We start from the raw sequence: 19,688 nt of genomic DNA on the forward strand, positions 1-19,688 counted from the left end.
CCAGTCACATAACGACAAACTATGACAGAACCCAGGTCTTCCAGCCCCAATCTGGTGGCCTTCTCACTAAGGCCTCTGGATTGCATGACTCCAGCGGGCTCCTTGTGCAGAGAATATGGTGGGGTGGGTGGCTGGGTGGAGTGGGAGGGTTCCTTAGACTGTGGCACTGATCCCCTGCCGCCCAGGGTTAGATGGGGATGAATGAGATCACAGGATGCTTGTGACATGACCTGGAATATCAGTTTACTCGATGGTAATTAACAAAACCAATATTTTAATATCAAAACTAAGCAGCCACATTAGGGAGTGGAATGCAACATCTGAATTAATTTTCAGATAAAATGTTCTGTTCGTGGTGACAGCTTCAGGCTACACCTCAGGCCCTGCACTCTGCATGCCCTCTGGATGCAGGAGAAGCCCCTCTTTCAAGCAGGCCACATCCCCCAGGGCAACCAGGCCCAGGGCCAGGGCCTCCTGAGGGACAGACTGGGAGGTGCCCAGTGAGCCCGCCATGGAAATCACTGATAAGGATGGAAATGCGTCTCCCAGGGTGAGTCTGGAGATTTGTGCGTGTGTGCACCCCAGCCTGGCTCTAGCTGGTCTGGAAGCAGGGATGGACGGACCAAGGCAAGGAGTCAGGGACTGGGCTCTGGGGCAGTCGGGAAGTGGAAGGAAGCAGGGTTCTATATGACCCAGAAGATCAGGACCTGTCCTGAAGTTTCCCTGGAGATCAGGCATCCCTCATACCTGTCACCTAGAGAACTGAGCCCCAGCCCCAGCTGCTCACTATGACCTTGTCTTCAGGGGTCAGGACTTCAAAGCCCTCTTTGCAATCCCTGCCCTATGGGGGTTTCCATCCAGTTTGGTGTGGGGGAAGGCTGTTCCATGGGAAGGAGCTGAGACATTAGAAGAATCTAGGTTGGCCAGAAGTATGCAAAGGAGACAGGAAGGAGTGCAGGAAGCAGGCAGAGCATGGCGCAGCCTGTGCATCAGGGAAGACTGAAGGCCCCCAGGAGTTCCTAAAGGCATTACAGCCAGCCATTAACTTATGGGACGAAGCCACAGGGGAGCTGATGTGACATGGGCTGAGCTTTAGAAGGAAGACCCAGGTGGGTTTGCAGAGTGGCCTTGGGGCAGAGCAGGGGCACTGGCTGGAGGCGGGTCTTGTCAGTATCAGGAACACCAGCAGCTCCAGCCTCAGCGTCAGCCTGGCCTGTCCCCCACTCCCTGGTTGAGGCTGCTCAGGGAGGAGAGGGTGGCCCTGGATGGAGTGCGGGACCCAGAACAGTGAGGCCCCACCCCACCCCGCCTCCTGGGTTCGCTGGACAAGCAGCAGGGCCCTACCTGCTATTTTCAAATGGCCTTAAGAGAACTCTCAATGTCCCACCCTGGAGCTTTTGCCCCTGGTGTTTCTTCTGCCTGAAATGCCCTCTTCTTGTTCAGAACCCTCTCAGCCTTAAGTCAAGTGCAGAAGAAAAGCTTTTGAAATGTGATTCCCCCATGACTCTCTATTCCACTCCTAGGAATGTATCTTCAAGAAATAGATATGGGCTATGGGCTAAATCATAGCACTTTGCAAGGCCAAAGTGGGAGGATTGCTTGAGCCCAGGAGTTCAAGACTGGCCTGGGCAATGTAGACAGACCCCATCTCCACCAAAAAAAAGAAAAAAGTTGGCCAAGCATGGGGCTCATGCCTGTAATCCCAGCATTTTGGGAGGCTGAGGCAGATGGATCATGAGGTCAGGAGTTCAAAACCAGGCTGGCCAACATGGTGAAATACTGTCTCTACTAAAAATAAAAATAAAATAAAATAAAAAGCTTAGCTGGTTGTGGTGGTGTGCGCCTATAATCCCAGCTACTCAGGAGGCTGAGGCAGGAGAATTGCTTGAACCCCAGAGGTGGACTGGGAGTGGGAGGTTGCAGTGAGCCGTGATCACACCTCTGCACTCCAGCCTGGGTAACAGCGCAAGACTCTGTCTCAAAAAAAAAAAAATTGAGAAGTAGTTATAGATGGGAACACAGATTCAGCTACAAGAGTATCTTTCAGCCTGCTTATAATGAGAGCAAAAAATAAAAAATAAAATATCAGAACCATTCTAATGCCCATGGGAAGAGGCTGGCCATGCAGCTGGGGCAACAGATGACCACACGGCTAGGAAAGGGAGCAAGCATGCTTTAGCCTGCAGGAAGGAGTTCAGAAGGCTGATGTGAAGCACAGAATGCACGTGGCATGCCGGTGTGCAGGTTCTGTGAAGCATCTGTCTGTGTATCTTACTAAAACACATCTGAAGAAAGTCCACAAAACCACCGATGGCAGTTGTTTCTGGGGGCTGGAACAGACGGTTACATTTTACTCTCAATGCCACCTTTAAAGAGACTTGCAGCAGGGCGAGGCGGCTCACGCCTGTAATCCCAGTGCCTTGGGAGGCCGAGACAGGCAGATCACTTGAGGTCAGGAGTTTGAGACCAGCCTGACCAACATGGTGAAATCCCATTTCTGCTAAAAATACAAAACTTTGACAGGCAACTGTAATCCCAGTTACTTGGCAGGCTGAGGCAGGAGACTCGCTTGAACCCCGGAGGCAGTGAGCAGAAATCGCACCACTGCACTCTAGCCTGGGCAACCAGAGTGAGACTTCACCTCAAAATTACATAAAAAAAAAATTGCGTTTGTTGTAGTTTTTCGGCAACTAAATAAATAGAAGAGAAAATAATTTTACAGAATAAATTTTATTGATATCTTAAGTGAAAATGTGGTTTAAGAAATCAGTATACAGCCCATGATTCCATTTTGTTAATTACACACACACACACACGGAAGGAAGTGTGCAAGGATAAAGGGTAGTGTCTTTTTTCTTATTTTTTAGTGTGTATGTTTTATTTTTCTGTATTGGGCATGCACGATAACATTACCACTGACATGACAAAAAAGACTCTCTCCGCTGTAACAGAATTTCCTGGCCTTGAGGTTTCTGTCTCTGTGCCCTCCCTCAAAGCTGCAGGCCCCTGTAGTGCCATGCACAGTCTTGCAGGCAGGTGCCTTTCTGCTTTACAAGTGCTGGCTGCCTGGCCCCTACCCTGCTACTCCATGGGCCACCTCCCTGGAGATGCTGGGTCCCATCCTTTGGGACCAGTGCCTACTAGGTCCCCACTAAGTTTAGGTTGGGTATGCAACCACCCAACTCCTTCTTAGCAGCTGGGGCAGGACCTCCAAGGTAGGTAGAGTGAAAGCCTGCCTTGGGAACAGCAAGGTGGACACCGGACCCGGTGTCTCCTCACAGGGTCCCCAGCTCTTCCCTGGCCTGGGACAGGGGCCACCCGGGACCACCTCCATGGGTGTCTGGCTGGAGCTGGGCCTGGCACGGAGCCAGGAAGGACCTAGGTTTCCTGGGGGAGGGGGACTGCAGGGATGCTGCAGCAGGGAAATCTGGGGCAGGGCGTGTTCCCATCCGGCATGCTCAGGTCTGGCATGATAAGTTTATCACACGGTGCCGGCTGCCAACTGTCAGTGTGGAGCAGGCCCACGGGCCAGGCAGGAGGGTGCTCCTGGACCGATAGTGCCTTCCAAGTGTTATCAGGGGCCTGGTGGCCCAGAGAGCGGGAGAAAGGGACCAGAGGAGAGAGGGAGAGAGAGAGAGAGAGAGACTTCCAACCACTTCACTCAAAAGACAAGCTGGGGAGGAAGAGGCTTCCGAGGTTCCTTGGGGTCCTTGACATCCCAGCCTTGAGCCTGCAGCAGGGAATCAGCCCAGGCAGGCACAGGCTGACGAAGCCATTAAACCCAGGCACAGCCTTGCAGACCACCAAACCATGCTGCCGCCGCTCAGCTCTCCCACAAGACCTCGAGAAAAAAACTCCCTTTCTTGGAAAGGGAGCTTTCTGGAAGGTCCTGGGGCTCCAGAATGCACGTGGAAAGCAGTGGGAGCAGGAGGGCCAGGCTGCGGCAGCTGCTCCTTTAATTACCTGAACCCCATTCCTTCCCACTCCAGCCCTTTTCCTCCCTAACCCCAAGCCCAAGGTCTCAGGAGTCAGGCTTCGTTTATCTTTTGTGGGACCCTCTGGGGTGTCCAGCCTGCCACTTGTCTCCATCCAGGGAGGAACAGCTTTCCAACATTACGTCCCTTCTCATGATTGGGGAAACTGAGTTTGAGAGGGGACAGGAGAGCAGGAAGGGGGCGGGGCAAGGACCCAGGAGACCAGGGGGAAGAAGGGAAGGAGGAGAAGGGAAAGCTGCAGCCTGAGAGGCCCCACGCCCACCCTGAGGTCTCGAGGCCCAACAAGTGATTCATGATCTGCACGGAGAAGTCATACATGAGGCAATGCCTCCTAGCCCCAAGCGCAGCCACACGGTAGGCTGGTCCTCAGCCATGCGCAGCCACCTGGCAGGGGGAGGCAGGCGCCGGCATCCACAGGGTTATCTTGGGGGAGTGGATTTGTAAGTCCTTTTTTGTCTGTTTTGTTTTGTTGAGATGAAGTCTCACTCTGTTGCCCAGGCTGGAGTGCAGTGGTGCTATCTCAGCTCACTGCAGCCTCTGCCTCCTGTGTTCAAGCAATTCTCCTGCCTCAGCCTCCCTAGTAGCTGGGATTACAGGTGCCCGCCACCATGCCTGGCTAATTTTTGTACTTTTAGTAGAGATGGGGTTTTGCCACATTGGCCAGGCTGGTCTCAAACCCCTAGCTTCAAGTGATCTGCCCGCCTTGGCCCCTCCAAGTGCTGGGATTACAGGTGTGAGCTGCTGCACCTACCTAAGCCCCTTTTACATACACATATATAGTTCGTCCTAGTTTCTTTAACAACAATGTTTTGGGGGGAGGTGTAGAGGGAAAGAAAGGTGATTTGTTCATTTGTTTTAAGAGGCAGAGAAAGAAAAGGCATTCCCACCAAGGCTCTCTGGCCTGCTGGGAATGGCCCCAGTCCAGGATCAGTCTGCAGGCACCTACCTCTGCCAGCCTGGGGTGCAAGCAGGGGGTCATGCCAGTGTCTGCAGAGCCTGCAGTGTGTCCCCTGGAGTCATGTGTGAGAGTTGCACCCAGGACCCTCACAGAGGCACAAAGCCCACCCTAACGGGTCAGAAATCTTTCCTTCATCAACTCCTATATCTTTTGAGTGCCTGCTACAAGTGGTGAGGATAGGGCCAAGGGGAAAACAGACAAAATCCCCTCCCTCTTGGAGCTCAACAGGGATACAGAGACTAAACAAGCCAGGAGAAACAGAATGCAGGAAAGCTGGGTGTGGTGGCTCACGCCTGTAATCCCAACACTTTGGGAGGCTGAGGAGGGTGGATCACCTGAGGTCAGGAGTTTGAGACCAGCCTGACCAACAGGTTGAAACTCCCTATTTACTAAAAATACAAAAATTAGGTGGGCGTGGTGGGTGGCGCATGTAATCCCAGCTACTCTAGAGGCTGAGGTGAGGCAAGAGAATCACTTGAACCCATGAGGTAGAGGTTGCAGTGAGCTGAGATCTTGCCACTGTCCTCCAGCTTGGACGATAGAGTGAGACTCCGTTTCAAAAAAAAAAAAGAAGGGTGTGGGGTGTTGATGACATGGAGATCACCAACTTAGACGGGTGACTAGAGAGGCCTCATTAAGAAGCACTGAGTTTCCTTGCACAAGAGAGGGGCTGTGGAAGGACAGCCTGGGATGGGAGTCAGGAGACAGGGATGTCACTCTGTTTTGCTGGGTGGCTTTGGTCAGACACTGCCCTCTGGGCCTCAGTTTCTTTTTCTTTTTTTAAATGGAGTTTTGCTCTTGTTGCCCAGGCTGGAGTGCAATGGTGTGATCCCGTGATCTCAGCTCACTGCAACCTCCACCTCCCAGGTTCAAGCAATTTTCCTGCCTCAGCCTCCCAAGTAGCTGGGATTACAGGCATTCACCACCATGCCCGGCTAATTTTTTGTATTTTTAGTAGAGACAGGTTTTCTCCATTTGGTCAGGCTGGTCTCAAACTCCCGAGCTCAGGTGATCCACCTGCCTTGGCCTCTCAAAATGCTGGGCTTACAGGCGTGAGCCACCACACCCAGCTCTTTTTGCTTTTGTTTGTTGAGAGAGGGTCTCACTCTTGCACCCAGGCTGGATGCAGCGGCGCATTCACAGCTCATTGCAGCCTTAACCTCCTGGGCTTAAGTGATCCTCCCACCTCAGCCTCTGGAGTAGCTGGGAGTACAGGCATGTGCCGACACACCCGGCTAATTTTTGCATCAGACTGATATTGCCAGTCTGGGCTTGTACTCCTGGGCTCAAGGAATTCGCTCACCACAGCCTCTCAAAGTGCTACGATTAGAGGTGTGAGGCACCATGCCAGGCTAATTTTGTACTTTTTGTAGAGATGAGGTGTTTGTTGCCTGGTTAGTTCTGGCTTCAAACTCCCGCCTCAGCCTCCTGGAGACATCTCTTGACCCCCAGCCTCTGCTCTTTCCATCCCCTCTACCCAAAGGGCTCTTCTCCTCCTACTGCTTTGCTGGGCTCTCTTGTAACTGTCCAGGGCCCAGCTCGAACCTTGCCTCCTCCGGATGCCTTCCCAGGTGCCTCTCTTCCCTCTGCCCTGTTTGTAGCATGATCACAGCACTTTCCTGTGAATCTGGTGAATGGCTCTGCGTGCGGGGTAGGCACACGATAAATGTAGTTGTTACTGTCATTGCCAAAAGCTCTGACCCTGGAGCCCAGGTTCTGAGCTGGACCTGCAGGTCCAAAGGTCCTCCCAGTCTGGGGGTGGGGAGCAGGCGGTATTCCCCATGATGTGATGAGCTGAATCCTGCTGCACTCCTTGGCTGTCCCTGCTGACAGCTGGAGCTACAGACACCAGGCTGAAGCCCAGAGCTATTTCTGCCAAGGGTGATGGAACTTCCTCCCAGATCTCTTAAAAATAGAGGGGTTATCGTGGCCGTCAGGGGAACTCGAACATGATTTCTCAGGACGCCTAAGCCCCCAGGCCTCTCTCAGCCCAGCAAGGACTTATCTCCGAGCCCAGCTGGGCAGCAGGAAGGGAGCAAAGCGACCACCGTGGGCAGCTCTTCCTGCCCCAGCAGCCCCTTTTGGGAACAGCAAGGGATGTGGCCACTGACTCAGGGGTGTCAATCACCCCTCTTCCCCGGGGGCTGCGGTTGCCCACCAGACTCTGGGAGGAATCAGAAATCAGTCGGGTAGAGAGCATCCTGGGGAAGCCTCAGGCACCATCTGGCCCTGCCTTTCTGCTCCAAGCCCTCCCTGTGCACCCAGCACGACCCCATCTCTGTATGCTACCATGAGATCACTGGTGGACAGCTGTCTCTACTGTGTGGCCAGTCCCAGCAAAGGCTAAGGGTCAGGCACCTGGAGGTCAGGCTGGGATCCAGCACTCCCAGCAGCTGGGTCCGCTCTGCCACAGAGGGCATTCCTGGGGGCCAGCCCAGCTCCTCTGGGGATTTCTGCCCACCTTGCCGACCCCAGACTTAGCACCAATAGAAGACCACTCCTCACGGGTACAAAGTCTCTGTTCCACAGTGTTTGCTGAGTGTCCACTCTGGGCAGGGCCCTGGAAAGACGCAGGAGATGAGACTCTGGGGCGGTGGGGGGGGGGGGGTTGGAGGCCCCAGGGGGTCACTAAGCCCAGCCCTGGGGCTGAGGGAAGTCTTAAGAGGAAAGCAGGTATTTGCAAGACAAAAAGAATTTGATCTGTGGGAAGAGGAGAGGGCTGCCCCCAGCCAAGAAAACAGCAGGGCCCAAAGCCCTGGGGAAGACTAGAGGCCTCCCACCTGCCTCCAGCTCCTGCAGGACCTGTGGAGGACCAGTGCTCTAGCCAGCGCCTTCTCAGGGCTGCAGGAGGTCAGTGTACAAAGGGTGACCTACAGGGGTCCTGGGGGCTATCCTGTTGGGGGTTGGCAGCCAGCACATGCACCTTTGGTCATTATCACAGTCACAGTCCTTGCATTTCCATCCCTGCTGGCTTATAGGATGCTCACGGGGCTTGCCTGGCACCCCCGGCCCTCCTCTGACTCCTCAGGAAGGAAGGTTCAGGATCCCTGGGCTCAGCCTCCCCGGGGCAGCTCTTGAAGCCTACAATCTTAGCTGGAAACCGTCACGGTTAGGGGTTTCCTCCCGGCAGCTCCCCAGCGCCCCTCAGCCCGGCCTGAGACTTATCACTGCCCCCAGCTGGTGCCCCCTACCTCCTCCAACCACCTCGCCCGGGTGATTCAGCAAATCTTCCCCCCATGGGGGAAAAACAAGGGTGAAAAATCACAATGTCAGATTACAAAGCCCCAACCGTAGGCCAGACCCCTGGCAGGGAGATAAGGGTCTCGTTCCCCACCCTCGAAGCCTCTCTGGCAGATAAACCTCCTAGAGCAGTACGGGTTGCGCCGCTGCAGGTGTGGGGCGGGGAAGTCTGGCTTCACGGAAGTCTGGCCAGGGGACACAGGGCCTTGCCAGGAGCTGAGGCCCACAGCTCCGTCACCGTGCAGAGAGCTGGGCAAAGAGGAAGTGCCAATGCCAGCACTGATGTTGCCATCCCAACCCCTGCCTTGGAGGGAGAAAGAGAAGGGCGAGGCCTTCTCAGAAAGTCCAATGAGAGGATGCCCCACAAATGCCCTCCAGCCTTGGCTGTCCCTCTGCCATCTCAGCCTGCAAACCATGATCTCCTGGAGGACCGCAGCCCAGCTGTGTGCAGGAGTAAAGGTGTCTGCCCCCATGAAGCCAGCCCGGAGGAGGGAGGAGCTGGGATGTCATTCCTGGGTGGGGAGCCTTCTCTGGGGAGGCCTGTGTGTGGACCTGAAGGCAGCTCAGCCTTATCTGCCCAGAAATCCTGGATCTCCAGGTCGGGAGACCTGCTAGGCCCTGGGAGCCCCTTGTCAGCAGGGGACCCTGTGATCTTGGGGATGAGCCTGAAGGTGACGGTCACTACGCTTCCTCTGCTGGTGAAGAAGAATAAAACGACAGATTTGAAGTGGAACTCTGCGCTGGCCCCAGCACTCTAAGCAAGTCATTGCTCTCCTTTTTAGCCCGTTTGCTGTCTGTAAAGTGAGATAAGAAAACCTGCCCGAAAGGCCGTCCTGGGGAGGCCAGGTGCACATCAAGCAGGAGTGGCACAGGTCCTGGTCTCTGTTTCCCAGGGTTGCGGACAAGCATCTGACTGAAATGGGGGTGGCTTTGGGATAAGTGCCTGCACAGCTCTTGGTGTGCCGGGTCAAGGGTCCAGATGTCCAGCATGCTGAAGACTCTCCTTTATCTGAGGAAGCTTTCTGAGGTCATTTCCCAGAACGCCATGGGATGGCTGCAGTGGGTTCGGGAAGGGAGGGTGTGCACCAGGCACATAACCCTTCTAGACTAGTGTGGGTACAAAGTCTGCAGGTGTGAGAGAGGGTGGCCTGGCGTCATGAAAGTCCGGTGAGGGGACATATGGTCCTGCCAGGAGCTGAGGGCCCAGAGCTCGGCCATGGTGCAGAGAGCTGGGCAAACAGGAGGTGCCACAGCCAGTGAGCTTGCTTCCAAGGGCCCTCTGCATATTAAATCCTCTGAGCAGACTTGGAGCTCCTCAAACGTCTGCCTTGCTTTGAGGAAGTCCCTCTCTTCCCCTGGGCCTTGGTTTCCTCAGCTGCAAAAGGAAGAGCTGGTCAAGACGATGTCTGCAGTCCCTTCGCTATCGAAGTTTGCAAAATACGAACTGCTCAGAGGGTGTGTAGTTAGCCCAAGGTTCTGCACCAAAGAGGCGCCAAAAGCTGATGAGCTTCAGAGGAGCATCGTCCCCAGCAGCCAAAAGGTGGGCACCCTACATGTCCATCCACAGATGATGGCTAAACAAAACGTGGCCTGTCCATGCTAGGAACTGTGACTCGGCCATCAGAAGGAATGGAGTTCTGACACGTGTTGCACAGGGACCTTGAGGACATCGTGCTGAGTGAAACAGGCCAGTCACAAAAGGACAAGTACAGTATGATTCCACTTCTACAAGGTCCCTAGAGGAATCAAATTCACTGAAAGTAGAATGGTGGCTGGCAGGATCTGGGGGAGGAGAATGGGGAGTTGGTGTCTGATGAGTATCAAGTTTCTGTTTGGGAGAAGTTCTGGTGATGGATGGTGGTGATGATCGCACAACAATGTGAATGTACCCAATGCCACTCAGAAATGGTTAAGCAGGTAAAATGTACTAAGGATATTTTAGCACCACCCTCCCAAATAAAAGCCAGTGTGCATAGTGGTCCCTGCTGAATGAAGACTTGAAAACCGGAGCCCAGCCCTAAACAGCTCATGCATGGTCCAGGTAGAGAGACAGGGCAGGTAATGACTCCTCAACTCATGGCAGACAGGCTGGGGAGCCCTGCTTTGGGCTGGAGCAGGGAGGCAACTTCAGGGCTGTGGGAGATCTGCAGGGAGAGCCACTTCTCTCTAGGGGTGAGTGTCTGTGCGACAGCACCAGAATCCCAGAGACCTTCTCCCCTTCCTCCTCCCAGACCGGCTTTGTCTGCCTCTGAGGCTCTGGGAATGCTGTTCCCTCCACTTGGAAGGCAGTTTCCTCACTTCACCAATTCTTAGTTTTTGTCATCCCAGCCCCAGCCCACATGCACCCCACAAAAAGCCTCCCCTTGCCAGTTATAGACTCTCAAATCCCCCAGAAATTCTGCCCTCTGATGTTGATCATAACTGTCATGAGGCAGCTACTTGTGTCATTGTGTAACACATTCTACGGCACCCATTAAGGAAATACTTTTCAACAGATAGATAGATGGATGGATAGATGGGTGGAGGGTGGATGGATGGATGGTAGATGGGTAGGTGGATTGATGGATGGATGGATGGATGGATGGATGGATAGATGGGTGGAGGGGTGGATGGATGGTGGATGGATGGATGGACAGATGGATGGATGAATGAATGAACAGATGGATGTATGAATGGATGGACAGATGGGTGGATGGATGGATGGATGGATGGATGGATGGATGGATGGACTGATGGATGGATGGGTGGATGGATGGATGGATGGATGGATAAATGGAGGGATAGATGGATGGATGGATGGAGGGATGGATGAACAGATGGATAGATGGATGGATGGAGGGATGGATGAACAGATGGATGGATGGATGGAGGGATGGATGAACAGATGGATGGATGGATGGATGGATTGATGGTGGATGGGTGGATGGATGGATGGGTGGACATATGGATGGTTGGATGGTGAATGGATGGAGGGATGGATGGTAAATGGGTGGATGGATGGATGGATGGATAGATGGTGAATGGGTGGATGAATGAATGGATGGATAGATGGTGAATGGGTGGATGAATGAATGGATGGATGGTGAATGGGTGGATGAATGAATGGATGGATAGATGGTGAATGGGTGGATGAATGAATGGATGGATAGATGGTGAATGGGTGGATGGATGGATGGATAGATGGTGAATGGGTGGATGGATAGATGGATAGATGGTGAATGGGTGGATGGATGGATGGATGGATGGATGGATAGATGGTGAATGGGTGGATGGATGGATGGATGGATGGATGGATAGATGGTGAGTGGGTGGATGGATGGATGGATGGGTCGATAGATGGCGAATGGGTGGATGGAGGGATGGATAGGTGGATGGATGGATGGTGAATGGGTGGTAAATGAAGGGATGGATGGATAGGCAAGCAAACTGAGGTCTACCCACCCAAAGGGGCCAATGCATGGAGTGCCTAGGGCTGGATAACAGAGTGCAAGTGTACGTGGGAATGGGTGCTTTCAAGTCTTTTGTCTGGGACCATGAGTTACAGTTCAGGATCATTGTTGGTCCTACCTGAGACTGCGTGGACTGTGGACCTGTCTGAGAACTGCTTCCTAGATCCAGAGCTGTGCCTGAAGGACAGCATCCACCATCCCTTGGAAGGATATCTCAATCTGATCTAATCTGATCTAATCCAATTGGCTTGGAGGACCCATCCCCGATGGCATTATCCATCTGTGCCTCGCACACTTGCTGTGGTCTGGCCTGGCACTAGCTGAGCATTTCCCATATAATAGCAGGGGCTACTTTTCCCTGTTTTACAGACATGGAAACTGAGGCATGCCCTTGTCCAAGGTTTGACTGAACTTTAAAGGACCTCTTCCCCAAGGCTTTTTCATCCGAAGGTAAACCCTTCCCAAGGAATCTAGGTGTCAGTGCTGGACCTGTGGCCCACTCTCCTCCACAGACCCCCTAAAACAGATAGCAATTTCCCAGTGTGGTGCTGTGGGCCGGCGTGGAGGGGTCGGGAAGGAACGAGCCTGGAGCAGGGGAGCAGGTTGGAGAATGCCAGCTCCAGGCCCCTTCCCTTCCACTCCACCTCCCTCCTCCTGCCCCTCTCCTCCTCTGCCCTCCGTCTCCCTCCCTCCTCTCTCTTCCTGCTCTTCTCCCCATCTCCCTTCCCTTCTCCTCCTCCCTCTCCCCTTTCCTCGACCTTCCTAGCTGCAGGTGGGGTTGTGGCCCTGGCCAAAACTCCTGTATGATTTAATGGTTCTCCCCTGACCTGGGGGTGGGGGGCACTGCCGCTGTCGAGGGGAGGGATGGCACCCCTGGTGTCTGTGCTTTGCTGGGTAGGGGGCTGTGGGCATGCTCGAGACTCCCCGGCTTGGTCTTCGGTTCTCTCCTCCATTTACGGGTTTGCTCACTCAGCAGCATGGATTTGGCACTGGGGAAGCAGGACCCAAAGAGACAGCCCCCACCCCTCCTCAGTGATGGGGGCAGCAGGTGTGCTGTGCAGAGGGGCCTCTTCAGGTGGGGGCGGAAACTCCTTCCCGGAGGTCACCCAGAGCCAAAAGGGGAGCAGGAAGGAAAGGCACGGAGGTCCTGGGGAGACCCTGGCATCGCAGGAATCTGGGGGTAGGGGGCAAAGTGGGAGTGGTGGGGAGAAGACAGGGTGGGGCAGTAGGACCCACCCACACAGCCTCTGCTAGAGTATGGGTTTCTGCCCCAGGGCAATGCGATCAGATTTGCATTTTCAGGGGAGAAGCATCCCTGGTGTCCCGGCAGCCAGAGAGGTCAGAATCCCTGCAAGGTAAATGGAAGCCTAAAACTGCGGGGCAGGGCTGAAACGGTGAGCCAGGCAGCCCCTCAACATGGAACAGCTCAGCGGTCTAGGGAACCAAGGGGGGATCACCGCTGGAAGATGGTTTGAGTCCTCCCAGGCCCCTGTGGCCCCAACACAGGCAGGTCTCCTGGTGGGAGAGACAGAACTTGTGGCTCCAGTGAGGAACAACGTTGTAATATCTGACTAAATCACAGAAGCACACACCCTTCGGCCCGGCAATGCCGTACAGATGCCCAGCCCATGTGTACACACTACAGTGATTCACTGCAAGTGTTTGTTTTTGGGAAAGGTTGGAAACAACCTGAGTACCCCATCAAAGAGGGCTGGTTACATAAACCATGGTCCAGCCACCCAGGGGAATACAGTCCATCTGTTCAAAGAAATGAGGAAGTGCTCTGAATTGATGGAGAGTAATCTCCATGATATATTGCCAAGCGAAAAAAGGAAGCTAGGAAGAGAATGTATAGCAAGACACCATTGGTGGTCAAGGAATTGATAGTGGCTGTATTAGATGAAGGAGTTGTATTATAATCTCTGGGGAAGCCAGTAAAAGCATGTGCAACTATTTATTACAGGGGAAGTTGAATAATAAAACCCATTTGTGAGTGAGTTGTTTGCTTTCTTTCTTTTTTTTTTTTTTTGAGACGGAGTCTCACTCTGTTGCCCAGACTGGAGTGCAATGGTGCGATCTCGGCTCACTGCAACCTCTGCCTCCCAGGTTTGAGCAATTCTCCTGCCCCAGCCTCCTGAGTAGCTGGGACTACAGGCGCACACTGCCACACCCGTCTATTTTTTTTTTTAATTTTAGTAGAGACGAGGTTTCACCTTGTTGCCCCGGCTGGTCTCAAACTCCTGAGCTCAGGCAATCTGCCCGCGATGGTCTCCCAAAGTGCTAGGATTACAGGCATGAGCCACCATGCCCAGCAGTTTTTAAAAGCGGGTAGAGAATATATATATCATTTAACTTATGACACTGTAGATTGTCTCCAGAGAGATAAACAAGAAACCGATGACATTAATCACCTCCAGAGAAAAGGTGATCTCAGTGTCTAAAGGAAAGGAGTGGGAGGGAGACTTTTCACTTAGTGCCTTTTTGTGGCCTTTGAATTTTGAACCAGGTGCATGTAGTTACCCATCCTCTGAATAGGGAAATGTAAGGGGATGTGGGAGATGCCTCAGAAGGCTGTTTGCAGTGGTCAAGTGGAGGCTGTCCCCAGTGGTGTGAGTTGAAATTGGTGATGGATGGCTGGGTGGAGAGGATGGATTCCTGATGAATTTAAGAGAGTGGACTGATGTGGCAGTGGATGGACGAGGGGCAAGTGGGGAATCCAGGATGATACCCACGTTTCTGGTGCCACCATTCCTGAGAAAGAGAATCCTGCAGAAGGGAGTCATGGGAAGAGATCTGGGAAGACTCAGGATGAGTTCAGTTTGAGCATCATTTGGTTTTTTTGCACCTTTTGACAGTCCAGGGTTCTCCCATCTCCCCTGTGAATAAATTTCCCCGTGTGGGTGTGGCCTTGTTGAAAGGACAGTTCCTGGTGTGGCCCCGGCCTGTTGGAGTAAGTCCTGGGCTTTGACGCTTCCTTGGTCACCCTCTAGCAGGTCTAAAGTAAATTTAGACTTTACTAGAGATAAAGAAGAACACTTCATAATGACTAAAAGCTCACTTACCAGGAGTAGATAACATTTCTAAATTTATATGTGCATAATAACATAGCCTCCAGCAGGTAGTCCCATAGCCTAAACCCTACTCGTTTTGTCCATTCAAGGAGTTTCAGTGTTCAGTGACATGAAGAACCCACCCCCCCTTCCAGAGCCCCCAGGTCCCCTGTCTGCCCCATTGGTGGGGTGACTCACTACAAAGGAACATGGGAATTATTTGGGGTGACTACATTGATATAGTTGTAAAGTCATCAAACCAGACACTTAAACTGGGTGTATTTTATTGCATGTAAATTATACCTCCATAAAGCTGATTTAAAAGTATAACATAAGCTGGGCGTGGTAGCTCACAACTATAATCTCAGCACTTTGGGGATCCAAGGTTGTAGGATCACTGGAGGCCAGGAGCTCAAGGCCAGCCTGGGCAACATAGTGAGACCCCACCTCTACAAAAAATCAAAATCAAAATAAAATCACCAAGTGTGGTGGCACGCACTGTAGTCCCAGCTACTTGGGAAGCTGAGGTGAGAGGTCAAGGGCTTAAAGCTTGAGCCCAGGAGGTTGAGGCTGCAGTGGGTGCTACTGCACTCCAGCCCAGGTGACAGAGCAAGACCCTGTCTCAAAAAAACAAAAAAAAGGAAAGAGTATACATACAACACACACACACACACACACACACACATACATGTATCACACGATAGCAACAGAAGAAAAGGCAAGAAGCAAAGAAGCATTCAAATGTGTCTTTACGTGTTATGAATGTAGTAGAAGTACTCATTTGTCTTTGGCTTTACTAGATGAAGGATTCATATTATAATTTCTAGGGTAACCAGCAAAAGTATGTCCAGCTATTCATTAGAGGAAAAATAAAATAACAAAATATAATTAGTATTAAGAAAGGAAAAGCATATAGAACAAATAGAAAACAAATAGCAACGTGAAAGACTTAAACACAAATATATCAGTATTACGTGAAATATAAAAAGATTAAACATTCCAGCTAAGAGACAGAGGATCTTAGACAGAAAGGAGAAACAGCTACATGCTGCTTATCAGAGACAGACTTAAAATATAAGAATACAGTGGCCGACCACGGTGGCTCATGCCTGTAATCCCAGCACTTTGGGAGGCCAAGGGGTAGCGGATCACCTGAGGTCAGGAGTTCCAGACTAGCCTGGCCAACATGGTGAAACCCCATCTCTACTAAAAATACAACAATTAGGCAGGCATGGTAGCTCACGCCTGTAGTCCCAGCTATTCGGGAGGCTGAGGCACAAGAATAACTTGAAGCTGGGAGGTCGAGGTTGCAGTGAGCTGAGATCGCGCCACTGCACTCCAGCCTGCACAACAGAGTGAGACTCGGTCTCAAAAAAAAAAAAAAAAAAAGATACAGAAAGATTGAAAGTGAAAAGATGGAGATGGAAAAAAATATATACCATGAAAACACTAACCAAAATCAATCTCTTACAGCTACATTAATATCACACAATTTAGACTTTACTAGAGATAAAAAGAACATTTCGTAACGATTAAAAGTCCGCTTACCAGGAATATATAACATTTCTTTTTTTATTATTTTTTTTATTTATTTATTTTTTTAATTTTTTTTAGGAAGGGAGGAAAGGAGGAAGGGAGGGAGGGAGGGAGGAAGGAAGAGAGGGAGGGAGGGAGGGAGAAAAGGGAAGGAAGGAAATCAGGCAATGAGAGAGACATTGCCGACCTGGATCTAGAGGTCTACAAGTTGATTTTTTTTTTCTTTTTTTTGAGAGAAGGAAAGAAAAAAATGGAGTGAAGGGGAGGAAGAAAGAGGAATAAGAAGAGGGAGAGAGAATGGAAATGTTGCTTTATTCTTTTAAAAAAAATGCATATTAATAATGGCCAATCAACATTTCATTTAAACCTATGAGTAGGTGTGATGTGGTATTGACAAGAATGTATATTTTGTGTATTTAAAGTGGAGAGCTCTATAAATATTTATTAAGTTTACTTGTTCCGGATCTGAGTTCGAGTCCTTGATAACCTTATTAATTTTCTGTCTCATTGAGTCTAAGTCTCTATGTATCTGGGTGGTAGGATCGTTAGCTCTTGTTGTTGCATTGATCCTTTTACCACTGTATCTTTGTTGCTTTAAAATCATATTTTATCAGCTACGAGAATTGCAACTCCTGCTTTTTATTTATTTGTTTATTTTTGCTCTCCATTTAGTTGGTAAATCTTTCTCCATCCCTTTGTTTTGAGTCTTTGTGTATCCTTGCATGTGAAGTGGGTCTGGATGCAGCATACCGTTGGGTTTTGGCTGTGTCTTTTGATTGGGGGATTTAGTCGATTTAAATTTAGGATTACTGCCATTTGATGTTAACTGGCTGTTTTATCCATTCATTGATGTAAATTCTTCTTTATGTTGATGCTCTTTACTTTTTGGTATATTTTTAGAAAGGCTAATAGAACAACCAGTTTTTAGAAACTGGTTGTTTCTTTCTATGTGTAATGCTTCTTTCAGAAGCTCTTGTAAAGCAGGCCTGGTGGTAATGAAATCTCTGAGTACTTGCTTGTTCATAAAAGATTTTATTTTTCCTTCACTTGTAAAGCTTAGTTTGGCTGGATATGAAATTCTGGGCTGAAAGTTCTGTTCTTTAAGGATATTGAATATTGGCTCCCACTCTCTTCTGGCTTGTAGAGTTTCTGCTGAGAGATCTGCTGTAAGTCTGATAGGCTTCCCTTTGTGGGTAACCTGACCTTTCTCTCTGACTGCCCTTAGTATTTTCTCCTTCGCTTCAACCCTTGTGAATCTAACGATTATGTACCTTGGGGTTGCTCTTCTTGAGGAATATCTTTGTGGTGTTCTCTGTATTACCTTGGGTTGAATATTGACCTGCTTTGCTAGTTTAGGAAAATTTTCCTGAATAATATCCTGAAGGGTGTTTTCCAGCTTGGATTCATTCTCTCCGTCACATTCAGGTACACCTATCAAACATGAATTTGGTCTTTTCACACAGTCCCACATTTCTTGGAGACTTTGCTCATTCCTTTTTATCTTTTTTTCTCTAATCTTGTTTTCTCATTTTATTTCTTTAAGTTGGACTTCAACCTCTGATATCTTTTCTTCTGCTTGAACAATTCGAGTGTTTAAACCTGTGCATACTTCTCGGAGTTCCTGTATTATATTCTTCAGTTCCATTAATTCACTTATATTCCTCTCTAAGTTGTCTATTCTCATTAGGATTTCGTCAAACCTTTTTTCAAAGTTCTTAGTTTCTTTACATTGGGCTACAACATGTTCTTTTAACTCACAGAAGTTTCTTATTATCCATCTTCTGAAGCCTGATTCTGTTAATGGGATGCACTCGTTCTCCATCAAGCCTTGTTCCCTTGTTAATGAGGAATTGTGATCCTCTGTAGAGGGAGAGGCATTCTGATTTTGAGTATTCTCAGCCATTTTACGCTGGTTTCTTCCCATCATTGTAAATTTATCCACCTGTTGTCTTTGTAATTACCAACTTTCAAATTAAGTCGCTGAGTGGATGTACAAGTTGTTAATTCCCAGGGCCGAAATATGAATAACCCACTGCGCTGGCCAAAACAGCAGCGTTAAAACTGATGGTGCTTTTCTGCCTGGGAATCTCCAGTCTGGCTTCCTTGTCGAGTCCGTAATAGGCGACTCTGCCTTCCCAGAGCTCCAAACCTCGGTCAGAAGGGGAACCAGTCCCGTTTACTCTGCACCAAGAGCTGCCGGGCAGAGGTGCTGGCAAAACCGCTGCACCGGCCACAAGAGTTGCGCTGGCGACCCGTGTGGCTCCACCACTGGGAATCTTCTGCTCCGTGAGCGACCAAAATTTGTCTGAAAGTGTGGCACCCTCTTGTTCTCTGCGCTTTCACTGGGAGCTGCAATCCCGAGATGTTAGTGATCAGCCATCTTGGATCGTTCCCAAATTTTTGTATTTGTAGTAGAGATGGGGTTTCACCATGCTGGCCAGGCTGGTCTTGAACTCCCAACCTCAAGTGATCCACCTGCCTCAGCCTCCCAGAGTGCTGGGATTACAGGTGTGAGCCACTGCACTTGGCATGGCCCTATTTTAAAAATTTTTAAGAGAAAAGATCTCTCTATGTTGCCCAGGCTGGTCTTGAACTCCTGGATTCAAGCAGTTCCTTCTGTCTTGGCCTCCCAAAGTGCTGGGATTATAGGCATAAGACACAGTGCCTGGCCGCATAATCCTATTTTTAATATTTTGAGGCCAGGCACGGTGGCTCACACCTGTAATCCCAGCATTTTGGGAGGCCAAAGCAGGCAAATCACTTGAGGTCAGGAGTTCAAGACTAGCCTGGCAAACATAGCGAAACCCCATCTCGACTAAAAATACAAAAATTAGCTAGCTGGGCATGCAGCCTGTAGTCCCAGCTACTCAGGAGGCTGAGGCAGGAGAATTGCTTGAACGTGGGAGGCAGAGGCTGCAGTGAGCTGAGATCACGCCATTGCACTGCAGCCTGGGTGACAGAGTGAGACTCGGTCTCAAAAATAAATAAATAAATAAAATACGAATACTTTGATAAACTCCCATATGGTTTTCCACAGTGGCTGCACCGCTTTCCATTCCTCTTTTTGTATTGTACACTTCTGCTGGATGGTGAAGTCTTCTACAGAGTAGCCTTTAACTCTGAGCACTGTACTTCCTTTGACCCTGGACTTACATGTCAAAACATCAGACCGCTGCCACAGAAGGTAGTAGTAACATGTATTCCTGGAAGCTATTTCTATATGAGATGATCAGTGATAACTATTAAATTGAAATGACTGCATACAGTCCATTCAATCCAAACTAAATGCATTCCCTTAGTCAAATTCCCCAAATGCCTATGGCTGCTGCAGTGTCTCCCAGTACAAGAAGACATGTGATAGAGGGCAGGTCCCATGGAAAGAGACAGCAGGCCGGGCATGGTGGCTCATGCCTGTAATCCCAGAACTTTGGGAGATGAAGATGGTAGATCACCTGAGGTC

This window comes from Callithrix jacchus, chromosome 1 (assembly GCF_049354715.1).
Source record: "Callithrix jacchus isolate 240 chromosome 1, calJac240_pri, whole genome shotgun sequence".
In the NCBI taxonomy this organism is placed as follows: Eukaryota; Metazoa; Chordata; class Mammalia; order Primates; family Cebidae; genus Callithrix; species Callithrix jacchus.